At 42.2% G+C, this 27,953-nt stretch overlaps 1 long non-coding RNA gene across 1 annotated transcript; it reads left to right on the top strand.

Annotated features, from left to right (window-relative positions):
* The first annotated feature begins 276 nt into the window (after positions 1-276).
* LOC140471832 (uncharacterized) lies at positions 277-27,923 on the top strand. The gene is made up of 3 exons (XR_011957207.1): positions 277-380; positions 25,593-25,718; positions 26,749-27,923. It is a non-coding gene; the product is annotated as an uncharacterized lncRNA (long non-coding RNA).
* The last annotated feature ends 30 nt before the right edge of the window (positions 27,924-27,953 follow it).

The raw sequence follows: 27,953 nt of genomic DNA on the forward strand, positions 1-27,953 counted from the left end.
GGCGGGGCAATACTCAACCATGTCATAAACTTCACTGGCAGCACAGTTTTGTTGTGACCAAGGCATTGGAAATGTGTGAAGGGGAAGGGGAAAGGAAAGACATATTGACCAGGAAGAGAAGGAAATTTTCATAGTATGTGATGAGAGGTTTTACAGAACTTAGTGCACATTGTAAAACACAAATTTGAAAATCCCAAATTCTGCACCATTTTCCCTCCCTCTAATGCATTTTGCACTCCCTGAAATATCAACTGTGTGTTTCTCCCTCCACAGATACCAGTGATCAATGCCAAAGCCCCATTGCCTGTGGAGAAGGTGATGTTTGACTTCCTTGTACAGCTGCAGTTCGTGTGGTGAAGGTGTTCCCACAATGTGTTTGGGTAAGAGCTGTGAGAGATTATTCACTCAGCGACAGTGAAGAGTTGACTGTGTGTGTGCAAATCATCAACAGTTTGTTTTTTTTAATCATATTTATAATTCCACGGAAATACTATTGAGAACTTCTGACATAAGGCAAAAGGTGGGGATATTAGGTCAGGTGATCAAAAGAATTGCCAAATAAGCAGGTTTTCAGGAATACCTTTGAAGGAGGGAAGCAGGTCTGAGGCTGTTAGGGTGGGAATTCCAGACCGTGTTGCCTTGGCAACAGTAGAAACAGCCAGAGCAGTGAAGCAATGAATAAACACATCGTTGGGAGTCTGAAAGAAAATGAGTTGTCGGGGTTTCACAGGTTGTGTGGTGCAGGGAGACAGGGATGTTCACAGCCAGGAATTACATCAAGGGTGAGAATTTTAAATTGTTGCTTGTTAATAGGAGCCTTTTGATAGATCAACAAGTTTTGGTACAAGTGAGCACTTCGGCAGTAGGGTTTTAGATAACTCTCGAGATTACATGGAAGTTGAATGTGGGAGGCTGGCCAGGAGTGTGTTTGGATAATGAAGTCTGGAGATAACACAGGGATGGACGAGTGTTTCAGTAAATGAGCTGAGACTAGGGTGGAGTTGGGTGATGTCACTGATGTAGGAATAGTGCTTTTGGAGTTGGGCTGCTCCTCCTCCTCATCACTCCCCCTCACCAATTCACAGATATTGTTCCTTGTTCTACCTGTCTGTCTTTTCTGGTTATGTCCTTCTCTCCCATTCTGCTACAAACTAATATTTGAACCCACCATTGTTTGAAAAACCTGCTCCATCCTGACTCTCCCTTTCCTTTCTGAATTCCTTGTATTTGGTGTCCCTTAAGGATCTCTCCTTGGTCCCTCCTGTTTCTCACCTACGTACTGCCAGGAGGTGACATTGTCCAAAAGCACCGTGTTAGGTTTCACATGTACACTGTCAATGCCCAGCTCTCCCTCCCCATCATCCCTCTCCATTACTCAGTTACCAAACTGCTCATCGCACTCCCACTACGTGATTGGCTGCAATTTCCTGCAACGGAACGTTGCAATGGTTAAACCCATTGCCTTCAGTTGCTATTACAAATTACTTTCCCTGACTGCTGAGCCCCTCCCTCTCCCTGGGAACTGTCTGAGACAGAACCACACTCTTGACAATATTGCTCTCATATCTGACCCCAAGGTGACCTTCTGATCAGACATCTACACAATCACAAACACCAGGAATTACAATCTCTTAAAACGTTGCTTGTCTCCACCTCACCCCAGCTCCATTGCTACTGAAACCCCTGACCCGTGTCGGTGTTGCCTTAAACTTGTCGAATCCAAAACTGAACCCATGATTCCGTGACTGACCCAGAATCTAGTTCCAGACTCCCTCATGTTGGGAAACATCCTCCCATTGTTTACCCTGTCAAGCTCCTTAAGAATCCTACATGTTACTATGAGACCACCTCTCATTCTTCCCAAATCCAGTGAGAAGAGTCCCAACCTCTTCAGCCTTTTCTTAAAAGATAATCCCTGCAAACCAGGGTTCATCCCAGTCAATCTTCTGTGAAATGCCTCTGATGGAATGATGTATTTCCTTAAATAAAGGGACCAAAACTTCTGTCATTACTCCAGATGTGGTCTGACTCGCACTTTATAAAGTTCCTCTCAGGTATATACTCCAAACAATCCCTTTAAACTTGCACAGATGTTGTTGGAAATGCTCAGCAGGTCATGCAGCATCTGTGAAGAAAGTTCAGTTCACGTTTCGGGTCTGGTCACCCTTCCTCAGATACGTTAACTCTAATTTCTTTTCACAGATGCTGCTAGACCTGCTGAGCTTTTCCAGAAACTTCTGTTTCTCTTCCTGGTTTACAGCATCTTCAGTTGGTTCGGTTTTCATATCCTTTAAACTTCCCATCTCTCTTCTAGAATTTGTCATTTCCAACTTGGAAAAAAGATTCACATTTGTTTGGACTCCTCTACCCTGAGGAAAAAAGAAACCATGACTAGTAACCCTATCATTGCTCCTCATAATTTTATAAAGTTTGATTAAAGCCACGTAAAGTGTCCAGTGCTGCAGGGAAATAGCCTCAGCCTATTCAGCCGCTCCCTATGGTTCAAATGTTCCAATACTGGCAACACCCTAGTAAAACTTTTCTGAACTCTTGCAAGTTTCCCAACAACTTTCCTGTAACAGGGATTCTGGAATTGAAAGCAGTCTGGGGATTCCAAAAGTGGCCGAGCCAATAAACTGTACAACCGAAACATGATCTCCCAACTCCTATCCTCAATGCACTGCCCAATAACAGCTAGCATACCGCACACCACCTTCACTGACCTGTCTACCTTCAACCACACTTTCAAGGAACTATCAACCCACACTGCACGGTCTGTTTGTCTGTCAACACTTCCCAGGAACTTGTCATTAAGAGGTTGAGTCCTATTCTGGTAACATCTTTCTGAAATCAGGGAGACCACAATTGAATACAATATTCTAAAACTGACCTCCCCAATGCCCGACTCAGCCACAACGTGCCCTCCTAATCCCTATACTCAGTGACAGAATCCCTACAGTGTGGAAGCAGGCCTTTCGGCCCATGAGACCATAGCAACCATCGGAACAGCATTCCACCCTAACTCTGTAACCTACCATTACCCAAAGCTCATCCAGCTAATCTGCATATCTTTGGATTTCTGGGAGGAAATTAAGAGCACCCAGAGAAAGCCCACGCAGACACACAGGGAGAATGTGCAAGCACCACACAGACAGTGGAATCGAACCAGAGTACATTTATTGATCAGCACATTCCATTCAATGTTCGTGTCCCAAAATGCCACGTTAAGCACCTGATCTCCCTGAAATTCTACTTTCCAAGAACGATACAGTTGTTCTGAGCCCTTCAGAAAGAATTAAGGTGAGGAGGAGAAAACAGGAACAGGGTTGAGTTTTAGCTCTATAAAATAGCTCTTTATCTTCCCCCCCGTCTCCCCCCACTCTGTCCATCCCCCCCCGTCGGCCTGTCCCTACCCCCTACCCTGTCGACCTGTTCCCCCTGCCACCGGCCCGTTCCCCCTGCCTGTTCCCCTCCTCTCATCCCACTTTAAGTCCCCACCCCTCTCTGTCCCCCCTCTCTTTCCCCACCCACTTCAGTCTCACCCCTCTCGATCCACCCACCCCCTGTCTGCCTACCCTCCCTCCCAGTCCCCTGTTTCTGTACTCCCCCACTGCCGGGCAAATATCTTGTCTATTTACCCTATCCATGCCCACCCTGATTTTAAAAATCTCTTTCAGGTCACCATTCAGCCTCTGACGCTCCAGGGAAAACAGCCTATCCAACCCTGGCAACATGCTATAATTCTTTTCTGATCTCTTTAAAGTTTAAGAACATCCATCTGATCGGAAGGAGAACAGAATTATATGGAATATTGATTCAGCAACTTTTGCAATGTCCTGTACAGCCGCAATATGACCTCCCAACCCCTATACTCAATGCTCCGACCAGTAAAGACAAGCAGACCACTGTGGCCTTCACTATCCTATCTACTTGCTACTCTACTGTCAAGGAACTATGAACCTACAGTCCAAGGACTCTTTGTTTAGCAGCACTCCCCAGGAACTTACTATTAACTGTATAAGTCCTGCTAAAGTTTGCTTTTCCAAAATGCAGCAGCTCGCATTTTTCTAAACTGAACTCCTCAGCCCATTCACCCATCTGATCCAGATCCTCTTGTACTCTGAGGTAATCTTTTTCACTGTCTACTACCCCTCCCATTTTGGTGTCATCTGCAAACTCACTTACAATACCTCTTATGTTCACATCTAAATCATGGATATAAATGGCGAAAAGTAGTGGATCCAGCACCGATCCTTGTGACACTCCACTGGTCACAGGCCTCCAGCCTGAAAAGCACCCTCTGCCCTTCTACCTTCGAGCCAGTTCTGTACTCCATGCGATCTAACCTTGCTGACCAGTCTTCCATGAGGAACCTTGTCAAACACGTTACTGAAATCCATGTAGATCATGTCCATGCTCTGACCTCAGCAATCCTCTTTGTTACTACTTCAAAAAAACTGAGTCAAATTTATGAGATATGATTTCCCATGCAAAAGGCTGTTATTAGTATCCAGGATTTAACTCTGTACATTGGGGTCTGCGTTGCCCAGTTATCGATGTTAACATTCTGGATGAAGTTCAAGTATGCCAGCATCTTGTCAGTGACTCTGTATTGAGTCTTGTTAATGTCACCAACACAGGTGAGTTCCTTTTGAAAGGCAGTCCCTGTATCCCTTGCCCACCAGGAAATAGCGTAAGTGTCCTTACCTCTGGACTAGGAGGATCAGGTTCAGAGTTGAGTAACAGCATCTTTGAAGAGGCTGATTAGTAAACCTGCCCAAGCCACCAGGCCATACAGTCTCCCAGCTGTCCCTGCCTGAGCCTCCAAACAGAACCTTCCTGTAGTTTCTCTCCTGTCAGACTCTCCCATTGCTCGGTTTGTCCAGGATCCCCTCCTGCTGCTGCACTGATCCTGTCCCTCACTGACCTGTCCATCCCCCAGTGTCTTCCACATTCATTCACTGTTCACAATCCCATTGTCCCTGTCCTCCAGCCCCGCCCCCTCCCATCGATAGAGATTGCTCAGTGGTTAGCACTGCTGCCTCACAGCACCAGGTACCCGGGTTCGATTCCGGCCACGGGCAACTGTCTGTGTGGAATTTGCGCATTCTCCCTGTGTCTGAGCAGGTTTCCTCCCACAATCCAAAGATGTGCAGGGCAGGTGAGTTGACCATTCTAAATTGCCCAGCGTTTTATTTACATTAGTTAGGGGGCATGGGTCTGTGTAAGTTACTGTTTGGCGGGTCAGTATGGACTTGTTTGGCCGAAGGGCCTGTTTCCATACTGTAGGGATTCTGATATATTGGGCAGCAGCTGCTGTCCATCACCCGGACTCCTGTATGATCGGGAGCACGTGCTGTAGGAGGGGAGACCAGTGCACGGGCGCAGTGCTGACCAATTGTGGGACTATGTGCAGCATAGGTCAGTGCCTGGGAAGGAGGCTGTGGGTGTGAGGGATTAATCTATCATTAGCAGCTTCATCCCTCTGGGAGCAGGACCCAGGGGAACGGCCCTTCTCTTGCTACCCTGACATGTGATCAGACTATCAGTGGTGCAGCGTTTTGCAGAAAGTTATCAGAACTCTTTTGTGAAGATTCAGGGTTGTTATGGAAAGGGACAAGGATGGGCCTGCAATTAGAATTCTAATTTGGCTCATTTTAGTCAGATGGGTCTTGGCCAGAGTGTGCAGGAAACTGTGTATGCAGGATGGTTCTCATCAGGAGCTAGGAAACTAAATTCGAAGAGAGAGTGTGTGAGAACTGGGTGTGGAGGAAAGGAGTGGGGGGATTGGTTTGGATTTCAGTTCACAGAAGAGAGAAATTGTGAGACTGAGGTTTAAAACTTTGGCGGAACAAGGAAACTACAGTTTAATACTACAATTGTCTTTTGAATTTCCATCCTGTATTAACAGTGGTAACTTGTGTGCTCTGTTTTATGGTACTGAAAGGGTGGATTTGCGGATGAGAAATTCAAATTGAACTTCATGTTCAGATCTGATAGTTACTTGATCCGTGCCGATCTGAATATCATTGGCCTTTTCATCTGGAAGGAAAGGTGTGCATTCTGTCCGTGGGCGAATATTTCAAATCTCAGTGTGACTGGAAAAGTACTGCGACACAGCCAAGTCCATGTCAGCATGGTGGGTGTGGAGAGAGAGTTCATTTGTTTTTGAAAGTCTGGACAATCCTGGCACATTTCCCAGGAACAATTAAGCCACAACTTTGCTTTGTAGAAGGACAAGTCTTTAATTAACTATACAACCAGAAAGACACAAGGATACCTGCACCATGGGAAACACTATGAAAACGGGATTGTTGTAAAGGAGTTCATTCTCGATCATGGATTGTAATCCATTGGCATTGTCCCGTCGGTTCCAGCACCGTGGGGAAACACTGGAAATATGATGAATGTAATGTAGGTTTCAGTTATTAAACTGTAAAAAGTGCAGAACAATTTACAAGGGTGTTGCCAGGGCTCAGGGGTCTGAGTTATAGGGAGAGGTTGGACAAATGAGGATTTTGTTTCGAGCAGAGGAAACAGAGGGGGTTCTTTGCGAGAAGTGTATAAGACCATGAGAGGCATGGATAAGGAGAATGCAATCAGGCTTTTTCCCAGGAACTCGAGGATTGAACAGCTTGATTGGATCAGTTTAAGGTTAGAGGAGAAAGAATAAAAGGGAGGCTGAGTGGCAACTGTTTTACACAGAGGGTGGTATGTATATGGAAGGAGCTGCCAGTGGAAGTGGTTGAGGCAGGAACACTCAACAGGTAAAAGGCATTTGGACAAATACATGGATAAGAAAGGGTCAGAAGCAAATGGGCCAAGTGCAGGGAAATGGGGTTAGCGTGGATGGACATTCTGGTCGGCATGGGCCAGGTTGGGCCAAAGGACCTGTCTGTGCTGTCAGATTCTATGACTCTAAGTGCGTTTGCTATTTCTCCCCCTAACTCTGTTGGTATCCTGGGATGTATTCCATCAGGGCAATGAGACTTGTCTACCTTTTAGCTCCATTAACTTGCCCAGCTCTAACTCTTTCACGATAATAGTTATTATCTAGGTCCTCACCTTCCTCAGTCTCCTTATCAATTACTGCCATGCTCTTTGTGTCCTCCACTGTGAAGACTGACTGCTGTGTACTCATATTCGTGAACCCTGCAGGATAGGAATAACTAGGTCCAGAACTCTGAGAGGTCTTTTTTGAGTCTTTATTGATGAGACATTGCAGTTACATGGATAGCATACATACAAAACGCCTTCAGGCAGCATCAGGTAACTCCCCGCCTGTCCAATGTGCCGCTCCCATTCTTATACCTTTATGGTTTGGGACTTTGAATAGAGACTGTCTCTCAGTATTATCTCCATGGCAACGCAAGTTAGAAAGTCTAATTCAGTTCAGCACTTTGTGGTTAAACCACACACCCCTCTCCCACGCCCCCGTGGCTCCCTCAAGTATGTGACAGGCACTTCAGTTTCAGTGGGGCTGTCTGTCAGGTTTCTGATGTGGAGGAGCCAGGGTTGGGATGGACAAAGTTAAAAACCACACATCACTAGGTTATAGTCCAACAGGATTATTTGGAAGTACAAGTTTTTGGAGTGTGATGTGATTTTTAACTTGATCAGGATTATCTCTATGGTAACAGTTAAGTGCTTCAACAATTAGAGGCAATATGTTCCCCAAACAATATGTTCCCCTCTAGCAGTGTAAACTGTTATTCCAGCCCTGGGGATAGCAACTCGTCACTTTTCTCCCCCAATCCCATCTCGCTTTCTGTTGATCTGTAAAGTTTTTCTAATCTCCTTGGTCTTTGCCAATTTGTATGCATTCTATTTCAGTTTCATAGACTCCCTTATTTCCTGAGCCACCCATGGCAGATTATTCCTTTTCCTACAGTCCTTCCTTTTCCCTGATATATACTTTTGCTGAGCACTTCAAAAAAGTTCTTTGATATTCCCGCACTGTCCGTCAACTTTCCCACCAAAAAGTCTTTGTTTCCAGTCTACATTAGCCAACTCCTGCCTCATCCTATTGTCGTCTCCTTTTGTTTAGGCACTGGATCTTGGGATTGGATTTAATCTTCCAACTTTCCATCTTTGTTCTAAGGTCAACCAGACTTATCAGAATTCTTTTATCAGATTACGAGGTGAGGCGATGTTTCCTGGGTGTTTTGGTTTTCATTGTCAGTGACCTTGGCTTTGTAATAAAGTACAGGATAGATATTCACAACAGCGTACTCTGGACACTGCGAATGTACGACGTAATCTGAAACCATAAATCACTGTCTCCCCTCAGTTTAAAATTGCAAAATCATTATCTCCTACACGCTTCCTCCCTACCTAAGATTGGAATGCTAATTTTCCTGACTATCTGTCATTTTCCGAAAATCTCCTTTGGTGAAGGTGGTGATTCTTGGATTCAGCTTTCCAGTTATTACCGCCTCTCCAAGGACACCCTGCTTTATCCTCAATCATAGAATAGAATCCCAACAGTGTGGCAGGAGAGCATTGGCCCATCAAACCCCACCAACCATCCAAAGAACATCCCACCTGGAGCACCCCATCCTTGTAACACTGCATTTCCCATAGCTGATCCACTGAGTCTGCACAATCATGGAGACTGTGGACAAGTCCACACCGACCCGCCGAAGCGCAACCCACCCATACCCCTACATTTACCCCTTACCTAACACTATGGGCACACACAGAAACACAAAAGGCAGCATGTGTACCTGAGTTGAATGAACCTGGACTTAGGAAAATGTGACAACAATCACAACTAGTTAGAATTACAGAATCCCTTAGGCGCACAAAGAGACTATTTGGTCCATTGAGTCTGCAATGACCTGCTGTCCCACGCTACTTCCATAACCCCACATTTAGCATGGCTAACCCAACCCACCTAAACTACACACTACAGGCCATGTTCGCACGGCCAATCCATCAAACTGGCACATCTGTGGGAGGGTCCCATATTATGTCTAAGTGCTCAGGATTGTGGATGAAGGCTCACAAATACTTGAGTCTGACGCAAATCCTCTTTTATTTTCAAAATAAAATCTGGGGGAAATTGCAGCCAGACAGATTTCCAATTATCTCATGAGGAAGAGAATTCAAAACTCGTGCCCCTGACCCAGGGTGCGCAGTGAAGTCACAGAGATCTGGGAACCATCAGAAATGTAACAAGTTGTGTGCAAAGTGGGGGTGAGGCAAGGACAAAAAGACAGTCTGTCACACGGGGGAAGGCAGGAGAGATTAAATTGCACAAATGGTAGTCCCTCAAGGCCATGGGGAATGGAGTTAGGGCTGGGAAAGACACCAGGAAACAAGGTGAGCAGCTGTCAAAGAAATACATTGAAAAAACAGATTATAACAACATAGAGGGCAGAGTACACAGTCTGAAATTGTTGCTCTCATTGGTGAGTACAGAACGCTGTAAAGCCTGGGTCATTCTATTACAGCCAACACATGCAGGATTGGCCAAGTGGCCTCGATCTGTGCTGAACTTTCTGATAAATGTATTCTGACATTTGGAATTCAGGTCGGATGATGTTCATAAATTCTCAAATTGGACTTGACTTTAATATTCTGGAGAAATGTTAAATAAATCGCAATGATCCCATTCTGCAGACTTTAGTCCACAGCCCTGTGTGTTCCAGCATCTCAGTTACATCCATGTCCTTTTATTCTAATGTGATGCTGGTTACTGCCTCTGCCAGTCCATCAGTGAGTTCCTGCTCGCCTCCATCTCCGAGTGAAATGAATTCTCCTCTCACCTTCTTTCTGAGAATTAGTTTCAATCTAAATCCTCCAGTTTCTGACCTCTCAGTTAATGAATAGCTCCTTCCTATCCACTCGATCTGGATTCCTCAGCATTTTATCACTTCAGCCACATCTCAGCTCATCCTCCTTGGAAATCATCCACAGCCTATCCAACCTTCCCTCAGAGCAGAAATTTTCCAATTGTAGAAACATTCTGATCAATCTCCTGTGTACCCTCTCTGGTGTGATCACATCAACCCTGGAATAAGGGGATCAGATGTGTGCAGTACTTTTACCGCAGTCAAACGAGTGTTCCTGACATTTTCCATGTCACCTCCGTGTTCTTGTGGTTGTCACTCACACAAGAAGTGTCCTGGTTTTCCCACATGGAACTGGATGTGCACTCCATGGGGCTGGGATTCCCTACCATGTGTTTATTTGTTCACCAATCCTCAATTAACTTCAGATTAAAACAAGATTATCAGCTACCCACCAATCAACTTCTTCCATTATACTGAAGTCACCTTAATTTTAAAGTGATTTTAAAAAGTATTACTATCTAAACACAACAGGCTTTAAGTTGCTGATCAAGTATTCAGATGTCTCCACTGTTACAGTCACTTGAAGATTATCTTTACATTCAGCTACATTTGGTGAATTGAACACTGATTGTAAATATATGAATATCAAACGGACTGGAATTTTATAATGATTAATCCAGTCTGACATTCTTGTTGGTTAATATCTTGAAGAGAACTGTCCTCAGAATTCCAGCTGTGCGCTGACTTCATTCACAACTTGATGTGGCTGGACTGCAGATTTAAGATCTGTTCTGTTGTTTCCTGGATTGCTTCACTCTCTATCATTTGCTGCTTATGCTGTTAGGCACACAAGTAGTCTTCTTTGGTAACTTCATCAGGTTAACACCTCATTTTTAGGTATTCATGCTGATGTTACTGACATGCCCTCCTGAATTCTCTCAGATGAATGAGGATTGATACTCTGGTTTGATGGTAAGAGGTAATTTGGGGGATATGCTTGGCCGTGATTCTGTAAGTTTTGTTGGAGTACAATTCGACTGCTGTTGTTGGATGGAAAGAGCTAAACTCTTACACTGTTGGCCCCATATACGACATGCAGTTTCATGAACACTGATAGGCCAAGACATGAAATAGGAGCAACACTGTACAATAATGCAGGATCACAACTGCAGTAAGGGGAGTTTAAGATCCAACTTGACATAGGAGTAGGGAAAGAAGCAGCTAATCAGATAGTGTCTCTTTATGATTATGAGTGAGACAATGAGATTATTGTACTGTTGGAGGTGAGGGTGGAGGAGGTTGGGGAGAAGGAGAGTTCTTCTACAAAAACGAATCTGCCTGAGAGTTGTGAGATAGAATTGATTGCCATGCATTTAACAGAAAGCTAATTGAAACTGGTTTTATCCCCAAAAGATAACAAGACTGATGATGCTTCTAATCATCATCAGAAACAAACCCCAGAATACATGGTTCGGAGATGGATGTCAACAGCCAATCAACATCCAACTCCTGCAATCATTGAGCAAACGTATGTGTGATTACCCAGTTCTGATGAACCAGACAATCACTGTTCACTCTGTGCAGATGGACAGCGATGTGGGGAAGTCTTGGCCGAGTGGTATTGTCGCGAGACAGTTAATCTAAAACCCAAGTTAGTGTTCTGGAGACCTGGGTTCAAAGCCTGCTGCAGCAGATAGGGGGGAATTTGAATTCAATTAAAAAAAAAACTTATGAATTCAGAGTCTAATGATGACCATTAATCGATTGTCAGAAAAACCCATCTGGTTCAGTAATGCCCTTTCAGAAAGGAAGCTGCCATCCTTACCTGGTCTGGTCTACATTGTGACCTCAGACCTACAGCAATGTGGTTGACTCTTACCTGCCCTCTGGGCAATTAGGGATGGGCAGTAAATGCTGCCGGGCCAGCAACATCCTCATCCTGTGAATGAATAAAGGAAAATAAAAATCTGTACCCAGTGTGAATCTGTGCATGGTCAACAATGTTGTGAACATTTCCAAAGCTAAGATCTTTATGTGCACAACTTTATGAGCTACCAAAACCATTGTTCATTACTTGGCGTGAAAAAGAGGAAAAAAGAGGAAAAAAATCGTTCAACTGTGGCTATCAGTAAATTGACTGGTGTCCCAGCAGGATGGATGCCTGAGTGAATCCCATCTCCCCTCCCCCTCTTCCCCCCCCCCCCCCCCCCCCATACACACAGCAGGTGAACAACTCTTCAGTCTGACTGGTTTGGCCAATTTGCAGGTGGGATGGGTAAAGAATTCCCTTCTGGCATTCCCCACATTTCCAGAGTCGGTCCCTAGTGTGGCTGCACTGGGGTTTTGCCATTTCAGATAAATGCTCGCAGACTGTGACACACACCGTTAGCCCCCTCCCCCCCACCCCCACCCCCCACCCCCCACCACCCCCCTCCCCCCCCCCCCCCCAAAGAACCCAGTATAAAACAGTAAACATTATCTCCTTCTGTGGAGGGACAGCCTGTATTGGTCTGAGTAGGAACACTGAGCAGATTTACCTAAATGATAACTTCATCGGTGACCAGAGCAAGTTAAGCAAGTCCAAATAAAATGCATTAAGCACAGAAAGAGACCCATCAAATCCAAGCTGGCTCTCTGTTGCAGAATCCAATATTCTCATTCCCATACGTACCCCAAACTCTGCAAGTTTATTTCCCTCCAAACTGATCTAATTGTTTTTATCAATCATTGATCTTCTCTCTTTGTACCACCATAATAGGCAACATGTTCTGCATATTTCCAGCCAATACAGTCAGCAGAAACACTTGCTCATCTCCCGCTGTCTCAAAACCTTACATCTGACCTTATCTCTTGTGCCATCACCTATCGAATGCAGATATTTTTGTCTGCTATATCTAGGTCTGTTATAATCTTATACAGCTCTATCACAAACATATCCAACTTCTTCACTTCAAAGAAAATCACAATTTCTTCAAATCAATCCAGTGACGGCATTTTCTTCATCAGTGAACCACTCCAGTAAGTCTATACGCCACAGTCTGAAAATCACTCAGATCCTTCATTGTTGATGCCTATTTTGTTCCACAAATCCAGACGATGCAAGTTTTCTGCACAACAGCAGTAGATTTATTATTGGACAGCCGGTGAGAGTTTCAAAGTGTCTCTAAAGTAGCTGAGTGTCTACTTGTAGAGACTCTTCTTCACAAATCTCTGCCTTACCCACAGAGACAGTATATTTAATAGGAATTAGACAAAGCCATATCAGTGCAGAACAGGCCCTTCGGCCCTCAATATTGCGCCGACCTGTGGAATTTTCTCAACTCGTCCCCCTGCACTATCCCAAAATCATCCATGAGCTTATCTAAGGATTGTTTAAAACTCCCTAATGTGGCTGAGTTGACTACCTTAGCTGGTAGGGCATTCCACACACTTACCACACTCTCTGTGTAAAGAATTTGCCTCTGACATCTGTCTTAAATCTATCACCCCTCAATTTGTAGTTGTGCCCTCTTGTGCAAGCTGTCATCATCATCCTAAGAAAATGACTATCACTGTCTACCATATCTAATCCTCTGATCATCTTGTATGTCTCTATCAAATCCCCCCCTTAGACGCCTTCTGTCCAATGAGAACAGATCCAAGATCTCAGCCGTTTCTCATAAGAACTTCCCTCCACACCAGGCATGATACTGGTAAATCTCCTCTGCACCTTTTCCAATGCTTCCACATCCTTTTTGTAATGGGGCGACCAGAACTGTAGACAATATTAAAACTGTGGCCACACCAGCATTTTGTATAGTTGCAGCATGATATTGCGGTTCCAGAACTCAATCCCTCTACCAATGAAACCTAACATGCCATATGCCGCCTTAACAGCACTATCCACCTGGGTGGCAACCTTCAGGGATCTATGTACATGGACTCCAACATCCCTCTGCACACCCACACTACCAAGAATCTTTCCATTGACCCAGTACTCTGCCTTCCTGTTATTCTTCTCAAAGTGCATCACCTCACATTTAGCTGCATTGAACTGCACTTGCACCTCTCAGCCCAATTCTGCAGTTTATCTAAATCCCCCTGCAACCTGTAACATTCTTCCAAACTGTCTACTACTCCACAGACTTTAGTGTCGAATGCAAATTTACTAATCCATCCACCTATGCCTGCGTCTAAGTCATTTATAAAAATGACAAACAGCAGTGGTCCCAAAACAGATCCTTGTGGAACACCACAAGTAACTGGGCTCCAGACTGAATATTTTCCATCACCCACCACTCGCTGCCTTCTTTCAGAAAGCCAGTTTCTAATCCAAACTGCTAAATCACCATCAACTCCATGCCTCTGCATTTTCTCCATCTGCCTACCATGTGGAACCTTATCAAAGGCTTTACTGAAGTCCATGTATACCACGTCAACTGCCCTAGTTTCATCTAAATGCTTGGTCACCCTCTCAAAAAACTCAATGAGTTTTGTGAGACACAACCTGTCCTTGACGAAACTATGTTGACTATCTGAAATCAAATTGTTGCTTGTTAGATGATTCTAACTGTTATCTCTTATAATCCTTTCCAAAAACTTTCCTACAATGGAAATAAGGCTCACTGGTCTATAATTACCTGGGTCATCTCTGCTGCCCTTTTTGAACAAGGGCACAACATTTGCAATCCTCCAGTCCTCGGGTACTAAACCCATAGACAATGATGACTCAAATATCAAAGCCAAAGGCTCTGCTATCTCCTCCCTAGCTTCCCAGAGAATCCACGGATAAACCCCATCCGTCCTGGGGACTTGTCTACTTTCACTCCTTCTAGAATTGATAACACCTCTGCGTAACTAACCTCAATCCTTTCTAGTTTAATATCTCGTACCTCATTTTTGTCCTCTACAATATTCTCCTTTTCCTGTGTAAACACCGATGAGAAATATTCATTTCGCACTTCTCCGATCTCTGCAGGGTCCACACTCAACTTCCCACTTATGTCTTTGATTAGCCCTATTCCTACCCTAATCACCCTTTTATTCTTCACACACCAAGAGAAAATTTCAGGGTTATCCTTTATTCTGTTTGCTAAAGACTGCACGTGTCCTCCCTTTGCTTTTCTTAACTCTCTCTTTAAATCCTTCCTAGCTGATCTGTAACTCTCTATTGCTTCATCAACACATAAGCCTCTTTCTTCTTCTTCACAAGAGATACAATTTCTGTAGTAAACCATGGTTTACAAACTCTGTCTGTGCCAGTTGGGTCACCCCACAGCCATTGACTTTCCAAAGAGAACAATCCAAGATTTTCTAACCGCTCCAGGCAATCCAGGCAACATCCTGGTAAACCTGTTTCCACCTTCCCAAAAGCCTTCACATTCTACCTGTAATGTGGTGATCAAAATGGCACACAATCCCCCAAAGGTGGCCTGATTATAGTTTTATATTCACTCCCCTGACAGAAGAAGGCAAGCCTGCCATTCACCTCCTTCACCACTTTCAGGGCTCTTTCAGCTTGCAACTGAAGATCCCTCTGTATATCAGGGCTGCTCAGGACCCTTCCGTTTATTGTATACATTCCTCTTGCTTTGTGTCTTCCAAAATGCATTACCTCACACTTGTCTGAATTAAAATATATCTGCAATTTCTCCACAAAACTTTCTGACTCATCTCTTTCTTGCTGTATCCTTTGACATCATTCTTCACGATTCACAACTTCAACAGTTTGTGCCATCTACAAACTTGCTCATTAAAACATTTACATTTTCAAACTTTTCATTTATATACATTACAAGCAACAGATGTTCCAGTTCTGATCCTTGTGGAACAGCACTAGTCATAGACCTCCAGCCAGCAACATGCCCCTGCACAACTGTTGCTGGGAGAAATATCAAAGAGGAGCCTTGAGTTCTGGGTTGAGCAGCACGACCAACGTTTATTCAGAGCTCCTTACTAATACATGATGGGAGAGGTCCCTCTCTGGCTCCCCCAGATAAGTCCAGCATTTTGATGTGTTTACTTCATATGTTCCAGTAATATTTTCCACCTGACCTGAACTCCAGGATTTGGAATGTCAGCTCGGATATTTCCATGTTTCCTTTCCCAGTCTCTGATTCTCTCAGCTCATGCAGCTGCTTTGCCAGTTCTTTCACAAATGTTTTAACCCTATCCTTGTCATTGCACATCTCCGGCCCTCCCACTACCACACATCTCCGGCCCTCCCACTACCACACATCTCCGGCCCTCCCACTACCATACCCTGTGGCATCTGCATAGTCCATCCAGTCACTAATTCAAAGGGGGACAGTCCCATCCGCATTGCTGCGGTTGTCCTCGGTTTCATTAGGCTGGTGGGGAGTACTCTAACCCATCGCTGTCCTGTCTCTGAGAGAGCCTCCATCAGACTAGCTTTCAGTGTCTGCGTCATTCCTTCTACTGTCCCAGAGCTCTGGGGGTGGTATGGGGGTTGGGATTTCTGTTCAGTACCAAACAGGGCACATTGCTCTTTAGCTATGTTCCCTGTAAGATTTGTCCCTTGTTCAGAATCTGCAGGAGAATGCTTCCACCCACTGAGTAAACCTATTTATTGAAACCCAGCAGGATTTCCTTCCCTGGGATTGGGATGTGTGTGTGTAAAATCCATTTGTAATTGTTCCTATGGGCCCCTGGGTCCCTGCTGCTGCCTCCATTTTATTGCTTTCCCCTGGCTCACACTTTGAACAGACTACACACTTTCGACAAAACCTTGCTGTATTTCTCCCTGTTCCAGGCAAGGATTGTAGTGGATCATCTGATATTGCATTTTATCCTCCCCAATATGGGCCAGCCCATGATATGTTTTTAATAATGTTTGTCTTATACAGTGTAGTGGCACTGCTGGATCATCCAGACTCTGTTGTGTCCTATTACTGCCCCACCCTTTTCCCATTCCTGTTTCTCCTGTTGTAGGACTGTTTCTGGGAATATCTTTAAACCTTCCTCTCTCACTTCTGTAGCTACGACCATTGCCATCTCCTCAAATGTCTGCCCTGTTTCAGTCAGTATTTCACATCTAAGATTATTAAAGGATTTGACACTCTGGAGGCAGGAAGCATGTTTCCGCTGATGGGTGAGTCCTGAACCAGAGGACACAGTTTAAAAATAAGGTGTAGGCCACTTAGAACAGAGTTGAGGATAAACTTCTTCACCCAGATAATGGTGGGTGTCTGGAATGCTCTGCCCCAGAAGGCTGTGGAGGCGAAGTCTCTGGATGCTTTCAAGAAAGAATTGGATTGAGTTATTAAGGATAGTGGAATTAAGGGTTATGGGGATAAGGCAGGAGCAGGATACTGATTGAGGATGATCAGCCATCATCATAATGAATGGTGGTGCTGTTTCGAAGGGCAGAAGGGCCTACTCCTGCACCTATTGTCTATTGTCTATTCACCTGCCTTACCCACAAACTCACTGCCCCATTGGTGTGGGGTTTCTACTTCCCTGTGAGCTCTAATCTTCATTATTGCTGCTTCACTGGGAAAGTTAGCTGCTTCCACTAACTCTCTGACCTGTCCTTCATGTTCTACGTGCCCACAGACAGGGTGATGTACCCTCACCGAGCCCAGGCTATCATTTTGTCATGAACTATACCAAAGGCATGCTGTCTGTCTGTGTATATGCTGACTGCCTGACCCCTGGCTAATGTTCGCGCTTCTGTCAGGGCTCGTGATGGTTCTGCCATTTCTGGGTAATTCTCCACAAAAGTCCTCCAATAATTAAACAATCCTAAAGTTTGCCTTATCCCCTTCTTGGTGTGGGGGTGAATAGTTTTGAAATCATGGTCTTTCGTTCCACTGGGATTGTCCCCCTCCCTTCCTGATTTGATCTTCCTGATGTGATGTCCCAGGTACATCTCTCCCTACCTTCCCATGCTCTGTGGGTTAATTTTAAGCCTGGCCTGCCTGACCTGACCCAATACTCTGTGTAATATCCGGATGTGTTCTTTCTCTCCAACTGAGGTAATGAGGTGTTGGTAAGATTAAATCGAAGCACTCCATCAGCCATGTATCGGTGGGATATACTGGAATATTATGAGGTCCCTGAGGTAACTGGATCCAGGTCTATTGCTTTCCTCAGACAGTAAATACTAGCTTTTCCTGACCGTTCTAGGTCTACAGGAACCCATTCACAATATCAAAGGCTGAGACTGTATATTGTTGCAATTTTAATCCATTAAATAAAGTGGTGTGGTTCACTACTGTAGGATACTCTTTAGTGGCAGATTTACTGAGGGAGGTGTAATCAATAGTGAGGTGGGATGAGCCGTTTGGCTTCTGTGAGTTAGTCTGGGATACTGTTGGTCTGACTATTCCCTGCTTCTCTCAATCTGTTACTGTCACAATTATTGCCTCCTCAGCCCCAGCTTTAATGGGATCCGGTTTGCGTGGGGAGTGAGAGGGCCCTCGATCTTTACAGGATCTACAGATATTAACCCGCATTCCTGTTTGAGTTACCCGCCCTGCTGTTTGGGTCCTAGCTATAACTCCACAGATTCCCTGACTGTTCCAGTCTCCCTGCAAGGTAACTACTCTGGAGATGTCGCCTCTCCTTTGCTTCCTGTCCTGGGCCTGGCTAGATTGTTCCCATATTAGAGTTTGTGCCTCTACATCAATAGTTGCTCTGAACTGTTCTAAAATGGGAACTCCCAGAATGGTCCCTTCCTCAGTGTCCCACTCCCATATCTGAATATATTTTGCCGTGTCCATGATCTGCATTGGGACAGATTTATTTCATCCAGCTTCCTTGATTCCCTCTCCAACTGTCCTCATTTTAGTAATTGAGGGGTGAGGGGCAAATCCATGTCGGTAACTGATATAGATGCTCCTTTTATTAATATTTGTTCTGCTGGTTCCCAAACACAGCGTCATGTGCCTACGTGAGCACAGGTACACACACAATGTGAAGATCTATCTCCCTCTCTTTGCCTACGTTCCTTGTCTATGTGCCCTTTCCTGCTTCCCTTGTAACATTGTGAGTCTGGTTACCCTCCCTGTACTGCAGTACCTTCCCTATACAATACTACCCTCCCTGTGTTTCTGAGTTTTTCTCAGCTCTCATGTCCCAATTCAGAATGTGGTTAGAATGATCTCCCACTGGGAGTCCCATGTTTATAATTACAATTAAATAGGGTCCCATGTCATCTTTTAAATACATCAAACCGATTTCATCATCACAGGTTGGGGTTTGGTATTCCCCCATGGTCCTTACACACCTCAGGCTTCCTCTCTGTATGATCCTCGATAATACCCTTGGGTCCCTGGGTCATCAAGGTGATTTTAGCCCATTCAGTCTGTCCCCTCCCCAGTGTATCCCTGTAGTATCTGTAAATGCCTGGAGGCACTCATCGGCTGTGCACTGGGGGGGCGTCGGCTCACACCCTCACCCTCACTTTGCAGAGACAGGTTCTGCTGTACACGTCAGGGTATCTTGGCCTCAGAGATTTTGGCCTAACACCATCATCAGTGAGACTGTACCTCAACTAATTCATCCATATTCTCCCAATAAGGTCCATTACTACCATTTCTCTATCAGGCTGGGTGTGAACACACCAGCATCTGTCATTCAGCAGGTGAACTGTTCATGTTTGGTTTCTGTCAGTTCCCTTTGTTGCTCCCTACTGTCTGTCCAAGTTGACCTTTGATGCCCAGTGGTGCCATGGACCTGGCCTTCTGGGCATTACAGTGTGGTGGGTGATCGCACCCATTGCCGTCCCTCTGTCCATACATGGGCACGTCACCATCTAACCCGTTCCAGTCAGTGTCACCATCCTCACTGCCTTCTGAGGACAGCGGGGCACTGGGTAACTCCCCCCCACTGTAACTACCACCTGGCCCTTTGGCTTTAAGGCCTCACGTCTGAGAGCCAACACCTTCACTTGTTCCTGTTTCCCATAATAATGTAACATATCCTGTCATTCCTGGAATAAAACAGAGCAAAATGTAAATTTGGTTTAACTTAAAATAAGAATAGTTTGACATTCACTCGACATATCTATAGAGGTGAGAATTGTACTGTGATTATTTAAGTGAATTTAATGTGATCATACCGTGAAAATAAACCTGATAATCAACGACAATGAATGAACTGAATAATATGTGGTTATTTGTTCCAGTACTTGCATTGAAAATTCAATTTTATTTTAATGCTTGTCACCCATTACACCATAAGCATTCTTATTAGGGAATAAAGTAATGGAAGGATATCAGAGAAAATAAATAGACTTTAATTTTAGCTACACTGCAATAATGAACCAAAACAATATTTGGAAATATGGGAAAACTACATAACAAACTTTCCAGTGTCTTTATTGACGTGAAAACTATTTTAGTTTGCAGGTTGTTTTGCACTAAGAATAATTGGAAATGAATTGTGATTATGAATTGACCATTTAAAATATATTTTGAAGAGAATAGTCAGATATATTTTTGGAGGAAATTAGGAAAGGAAATAAATATGTATACATTGGTATTAATAGTTTTAAAATGTTTGGAAGTTGACTGGGATTATTTGATTGAGAGAATCTGTATGATTATAAATTTTGAATTCACCTTTTTCATTGCATTGTTGGTTTCACTAGAATCTGTTGTGGTCTAAGCTCTTGTTGCGTGCAATGGACTGTCACTAATAGCTTAATTAACCTGCGAGTCTCAGATTAGGTTTCCTTTGTCTGTAAGTCAGTCTGTAAGTGCGCGACACACCTGCTTTTTCTGAGGGAAAATAGAGATTCCTTTCAAAGGAAATAAGTGGCAGTTTTCACTGAGAATGGTGTCTACCACACACCATCAGCAGGGAAGGGTTTTTCTCACGAATTCCAATCTCTATCTATAAATCTGATGGTACCTGTGTTTGTCAGTTTGTGGAGGATTCAGCCCCTTTGTTCTGAGCTGTTTTTTATACAAGCAGTTGGTTCATTCTGTCTTTGCCAAGAATGTTGTTTACTTTCCCCTTTTACTGTGATTCTGCAGGTTAGAATAGTCTGAGAGTCAATAATGTTCAATAACTGAACATTGAATGGTTTTGACTCTAACAGAGCAGTGGCCTTGTTTTCAGCTCATTATTCACTTTCCATTTCCTGGTTGTGTTGAATGTTACAGAAACAGGCTCTGAGCAATGTTTCCATTCACTTGTGTTGGAGTCACTGACAGCCACGTGGTCAGTCAGTTTCAGGCTGATGGATCAGTTTCTCTGTCCTATTAGATGGTGGTCACTTGCTCAGTTTCCGATGGCTCACCTGAGTGTCAGTCCATCAGCTGCTGAAACCCTCCATCCAGCATTTGTTCCCTCTCACAGTGACTACTCCAATACAGTCGCAGCTTGTCTCCCACATTCACCTCCACATCCTCATGATCACCTCAGATTCTACTGTCTGTGTTCTTGCAGCAAGTTGTGTAAGACACCTACTTCAGTTTTAACCTGATCTATATTATGTTCAGAAAGATCATTTCAAAATGTGATTCACTGCTTCTTCAGGACCTTCCTGAAGAAGGGCTTATGCCCGAAGCGTCGATTCACCTGCTCCTTTGATGCTGCCTGACCTGTGCTTTTCCAGCAACACATTTTCAGTTGTAATTGTAGTAACCAGTTAATTACAAGTTACTGACAAAATATTTTAAGAGAAGCTGCTATTGGTGGTGGAAATGCTGCTGGTTGGTATAAAAGAGGGCTGGGGTGAATACTGTACTCGGTTTTGATGAGAATGTTGAGCAATGTAAGATTCTTTTATCTTTGTTAATAAGAAGAGGCAGAGATTGTAGCTAGGACATCCACAATCATCCACCCTCACCATCACTGATGCTCAGCAGCAGCAGTGCCAATCAAGCGGGCTGCTTTATTCCGGATGGTATCAAGTTTCTTGAGTGTTGTTAGGGCTGCACTCATCCAGGCAAGTGGGGAGTATTCCATCACACTCCTGACTTGTGCCTGGTAGCGTTTGGACAGGATTTCAGGAGCCAGGAGTTAAATTACTCTTGTAGCCACTGTGTTTATGTGGTGAGACCAATTCAGTTCCTGATCAATGATTATCCACAGGATAATGTTGATAGTGGGTGTTCAGTCATGGTAACACCATCGAGTGTCAAGGGATGGTGGTTAGGTTATGTCTTATATGTGATAGCCTGCATTTGTGTGGCATGTGTGTTACTTGCCACCTGTAAGCCCAAGCCTGGATATTGTCCAGATCTTGTTGTACTTGGTCTTGGACTGCTTCAGTACCTGAGAAGTAAATTATTTATTAACATTAAATAGTCACGAGATTATGCAAATAATTCCTGTTCATATCCGCACATTGCACAGTCATGTAGCAAAATTAAATTTCTCCTTCTTACAAGTGTACTGATAGATTTTCGAAAATCTAAGTGTTGCTAATATCTAATTAATGTTCAGTTCAGTAGGGGGTATAAATGTGTAATAATGGCTCAGTACATGAAGTAATGTGAAGATATTGCAATGTACAAACTCACAATGATTGTGAATGTTCAATTTTTATTTTAACCATGGAAACACAGTTGAATTGATTAAATTATATTTCACTTCAATGCTCACATTCATTGTATTTCTAATCACAATAAGAGCAAAATTATTTAAAATTCATGTCACTTTTTTATGGATACAAAATAGAATTAACACCCGTTTGTTCTTTCCTTTACCAATCACAGTGAAGTTTGAGTTGTAGAATGCTAGATTGATACAGCACGGAAACAGGCCATTCAGCCTAACTTGGCATTCCGGCCAGGTTTCCTAAACTAAACCAGTCCCATTTCACTGTGTTTGTCCCATACCCCTTTGGACGTTTTCTATCCAATAAACTGTCCAAAAGTCTTTTAGATGTTGTAATTGTACCAGCCACTGCCCTTCCTCTCACAGCTCATCCCAATATGTGAAACACACTGTGTGGAAAAGTTGCCCCTCAGACCCCTTTTAAATCTTTCCCCCTTACCTTAAATATTATTTACACTGTAGAATCTTTAAGACTGCAAAGTTATTAAAAGTTGAGAGGTATTTAGAAGCAGCGTAATAACATTCAGTCTTTAATCAGTGATGTGAAGCAAATAAATTCAAGATGTTGTGATCACTATAATGAACAACAGTTACAAGTTGAGACAGTGTTGGTTGAAAAGCAATTCAGTCGACACTTAGATATTTTCTAATCAACTCTGAGGTGTTTTGACACATCTCTGTTGAAGGTGGGAATTGAACCCATGGCTCCTGGTCTACTAGTACACATAACCAGAGCCCTCCATAATATTCCCATGCAGGAAGGGCAGGACTATAATCACATACTTACTGTGTTTATTCACAAGTAAAACTGCTCAGATATTTATTGTTATAATTGGACTAGGATTGTATTAGACAGTTCCAGTGTGTAATGGACCGATAAAAAGGATTAGTAATTTCTAATAATGATGGAACGAAGCAACAATGTTCTTAAATAAGCACAAATCTCATGATAATCAAGTAAGTCAATTTGTTTGAAGCAGTTATTCATCTGCATAAATTAAAATTAACCTGCTTTTTAATGCACATGAATTGGAAATAAAGCATTAGTCATTCAATGTGACTACTCAGCGAAAAACAACTTCCCTCATTTTCAAAAAAATGTGATTTCTAAGAATTCAAGATTTATTGTAAAAGCATAGAACAAACATTTGTTAATTCTGGTTTATTTACACAAGGAACACGTGAAATTTAAATAATGCTAAACATGAAAAATACTTAGCTCTTATTGTAATAATCAGAAATGTAGCAATGTTAGAATTGAAGTGAAATACAATCAATACAAGAATGTAAACAAAACTGTGGATGCTGGAAATCACAAACAAACTCAGTAATTGCTGGAAAATAACTCAGCAGGTCTGGCAGCATCTGTGGAGAGAGTTGGGCCCAGTGACCTTTCTTCAGACTGCATTTTTTCTTACAACCAATTTAATCCAGCTAAGATTCCACACTTAAAATTATTTTTGCTAAGATTAAGAGATTGTAGAGTGCAATATTGTTTGTATCAGTTGATGTACTGAGACATAGTTCCACATATACAGCTAGAGATTTTGGATTTCAACAATGATTACCGGTTAGATTTTGGTAATAATTAGTTTTAAAATGGCTGATAACAAATTTAAGAATGATGAGAAAACTCTTATTGCGATGTAATTGTGCAATATGTTGGAAAAAAAAATGAAATATTTATGTGAAAAATAGTTAGCAATTCCTAAATTGATAAGACTGATTAATGATCCTTCCATTAATACGAGAATTCAAATGAAAGAGAATGAGAGAGTTAAAATGAGTGTTGGGTGAGAGAACTTTGGTTGATTGCAGGTGTGTTGACCTGAAAAGAATGTCAATATTTCATTATGATACTGGCTCTAATAATAATGGATTGAACGAAAATGTAAATCTCATGATGGTGTGATAATTGAAATGACAATTAAATAATATTTAATGTGAGAACGCGACACTTAAAATGATACAATATTTTCAAAGCAGTTTGTACTGGATATTCGTTAAGATCAATAAACTCAGAATTAAAATATTGGGTTTATTTTTTTTAAAAAATCGCACTTTAGAAGATTATTCATCAGAATTATTCTGTCATTGAAAAAACCTCATTTCTTCAAGAATTCTGCATTTCCCTCATTTTCTGTCTTTTTTCCACAGGGATCTGTACTGGAACCCTTCTGTTTGTGATGCAATTATATAGAAGTGACATAGATTAAAATCTAATTGGGTGAGTTAATAAGTTTGCAGATGATATAACGTTCAGTGCAGATGGGGACAATGTTGAGTGTTGTCAAATAATGCAGCAGGAAAAAGATAAATTGCAGATATGGGCAGAGTAATTAAAGGTGAAACTTAATCCAGACAAGTGTGAGGTGTTTCACTTTGGAAACTCAAATGTTAAAAAAAGTAGATAGTTAATGGCAGGACCCTAACAGCTTTATTATTCAAAGGGATCTTGGCGTTCAAGACCATGGCTCCCTGAAAGTGACCATGCAAGTAATTAGGTGGTTAGGAAGGCAAATGGCATGCTTGCCATTATTGGTAAGGGAACTGGTTACAAGAGTCACGAAGTCATGTTGTAACATTTTAACATTTTGGTTAAGGCATACTTAAAGTATTGTATTCACTTTTGTTTGCCATGTTCCAGGAAGGGTATGGAGGATTTGGAGAGGGTACAGAGGGCGTTTACCAGGATGCTGCCTGGATTTGGAGAGGCGAGAAAATTTCAGATTGCTTTTTTGTGAAGTGGTGGAGACTGGGGGAAGATTTGATAGAAGTCTGTACAATCATGAGATACGTAGATAGGGTTGACGGTCAGAAAGTTTTTCCCAGAGTTGAAGCGTCAAAAACTATGTGACATGTGTTTAAGGTTAGGAGGGAAAGTTCAAGGTGCATGTTAGGGGCAATTTGTTTTGTACACAGGGAGTGATTGGTGTCTGGAATGAACTTCGAGGGTTGGTGGTGGAAGCAGATACATTAAGGCTCTTTAATGTTCATTTCGATAATTTGGAAGGGTATGGACCAAGGGTAGGCAGAAGGGATGAGTTTCTTTTACATTATGTTCAGCACAACGTTATGGGCCAAATGGCCCATTCCTGTGCTGCACAGATCTTTGAGAGAAAGCTAATGTCTATCTCATATGACATTTAATCTAATCAATGTTTAGCCACTGGTGTCAGAAATACGAAGAAAATAAGTAGATAATGAACTTGACTATAATCTAAAAATATAGTCAATTAAATTTACAGAGGTAATTTTTTGATATTTGTTCTGAATTTTCAGATTAGCAACTTTGATGGAGATGTGTTTAAAATGTTTGCAGTTATTGATGTTCTGACCCAACATTACCCTTGTTAAACTGAAGATTGGACCAGAAACCTGTTAGAAAACTTGAAAATATTCAGCAAGGTGAGATGCACATCATAATTTCTTACTGCCTATACTACAATAACAAAATCTTTCAGGTCTACACCAAAAAGCATTGATTTGCAGCTAATGCTCATTATAAATATCTGAATGCTACTCGTTTCAACAATCAAAGTAATCTCAGCCTCATCGATGAAGAGATATCTTAGACATTTCACTAATAATTACTCTTTATGTTGACACATTGCTCGTTCAAACATTAATGAGATTTCTCATTAATATTCAGTTTAATTATAGCATATTAATAATTTAGTTATTATTAATATCTAATAATTGATCAATCCAGTAAGGGATATAACAGTGGAATTATGGCTCAGTACATTAACTGATGGAAAGATATTGTTGTGTTCACTCTCCCAATTATTGTGAATATCGATGTGTATTTTGATTTGATTTGATTAGATTTTTCTTCAACACGAAGATTTATTGTATTTCTGATCACAGTAATAGTTAAATATTTTAAAGCTAAAAAATTTCAAATTTGTGACCTTTTTGTCAATAAGAAAAAAGAATTTACATGCGTATGTTCTTTTCTTTATCAGAGTAAATTTTGAATTGTTGGAAGTTATACATGTGTGTAAGGAAGGGGAGCTGCCTGCAGCTGAATAGTCACATTGAATGATTTTTTTTTGCGATTACATCCTGCTGCTAATCATTCTAGTTATCTTTTCATTTCAGGAAAAACTGCTTTAAACATATTCCGCAGTTGAATTTTGCATGAATTTACAATAAGCGCATGGTATGTGTATTTATCTTTCTTTCAATTGACATGATTTTAATTTTTAATTAAGAGCATATGTGCTTAGTACCACATCACAGCAAACCCGTTTGGAAATATTGAATCACTTAATGTGTCAGTGTTCTAAAATAGATTACCAATTCATTGTTCGTCCAACAATTACACAGTAATTTAATTTAGGTTTTGTAGCAAATATCGTGAGATTCACATTTCAATTTAAATCATTATTTCGTAGTGCCAATTTTACAAAGAAAAAATTATCTTTTATTCCAGGTCAACACAACCACAAACCAAGCAATGATTCCTCATCCAACACTGACTGGAAATATCTGATATCTTCTCATTTGAATGTTCACAGAAAGCATTGGATTCATATTCAGCCTTACAAATGAAGATACGTCTGATTGTTTTAGACTCCAATTCTACATGTTGCGGATTGTAATATGACATTTCTAATCATTTTAAGTTTACAGTGACTAGTTTTAACACTAATTGTTACTTATATCTAATATGTAATCATTGATCAAATCAGTATAGTCGGCTTTAAGTGTGGAATTAAGTCGCAGTGACGTAAGCATATTGCATGGTACTGTTTCCTAATAGTTGCGAATGTTGATTTTTATTTTAATGCTGAAATCCTTATTGATTTGCTGCTGTAGGGAAGCCCCGAGCAGCCTGCCTTGGAATTAAAACACAAAATGGTGGAGGGGAGATAAATAAGACGAACAGTCTGTTTCAGTCTTAAGTTTAAAAAAGAACATTTTGTACAATCCTACTCCAAGTCCATAAGCATGCCATTCCAGACAGTCATATTCCAGATAGTGATAAGAGAATGCAGGCACACAGAAAAATAACCAACCCTGACTTTCATTAATGAAAGAATGATTGTCCCAGTGAATGAATAAACACCAACTGCAGGATAGAGCCCAGCTAACTTCCACAGCGGCTGTCAGGGAAACAGACAGGGTTTGATTGTCAGAAATAGTTACTATTTTAAAGTATCTCGGAACATTTAAAAAGTTTCTAATTACATATTCTTGAGAATCGTGAATAAGGCAGAGTGAGAGGCCCAAAGGACTGCAGCAATTAATTTTGTAATGTGAGGAAATAAAATGCACAGAGATCCCATGGCCTGGAGATTATAGCACCTGTAAAACACCATGAAGCAATAAGAAGCTCGGGCTATCCATAGCGATGTTCATCCAAGATTAGGTGTTCTACAGGATCGGGTGTCTGTATCATGAGGGAAGGACTGTAACCACATTACATGTGGACATTGTAATACAGAAGGTGTGTAAAAATACTGTTTTTTACTGTGCACGTTACAGTGTGTCATGGACCTCCCTTCCTAGATTGGCCTCGCGGGATGATCCCTGCATTAACTGATTGCAGCATGAATAAACATCTTCCACTTGCCTGAGTTCGGCCTATCTCCTCAGTCTTCATTCCCTGTCAGGGGAAATCACTCTGACTGCTAT

The sequence above is a fragment of the Chiloscyllium punctatum genome, unplaced genomic scaffold (assembly GCF_047496795.1).
Source record: "Chiloscyllium punctatum isolate Juve2018m unplaced genomic scaffold, sChiPun1.3 scaffold_157, whole genome shotgun sequence".
Taxonomy (NCBI): domain Eukaryota; kingdom Metazoa; phylum Chordata; class Chondrichthyes; order Orectolobiformes; family Hemiscylliidae; genus Chiloscyllium; species Chiloscyllium punctatum.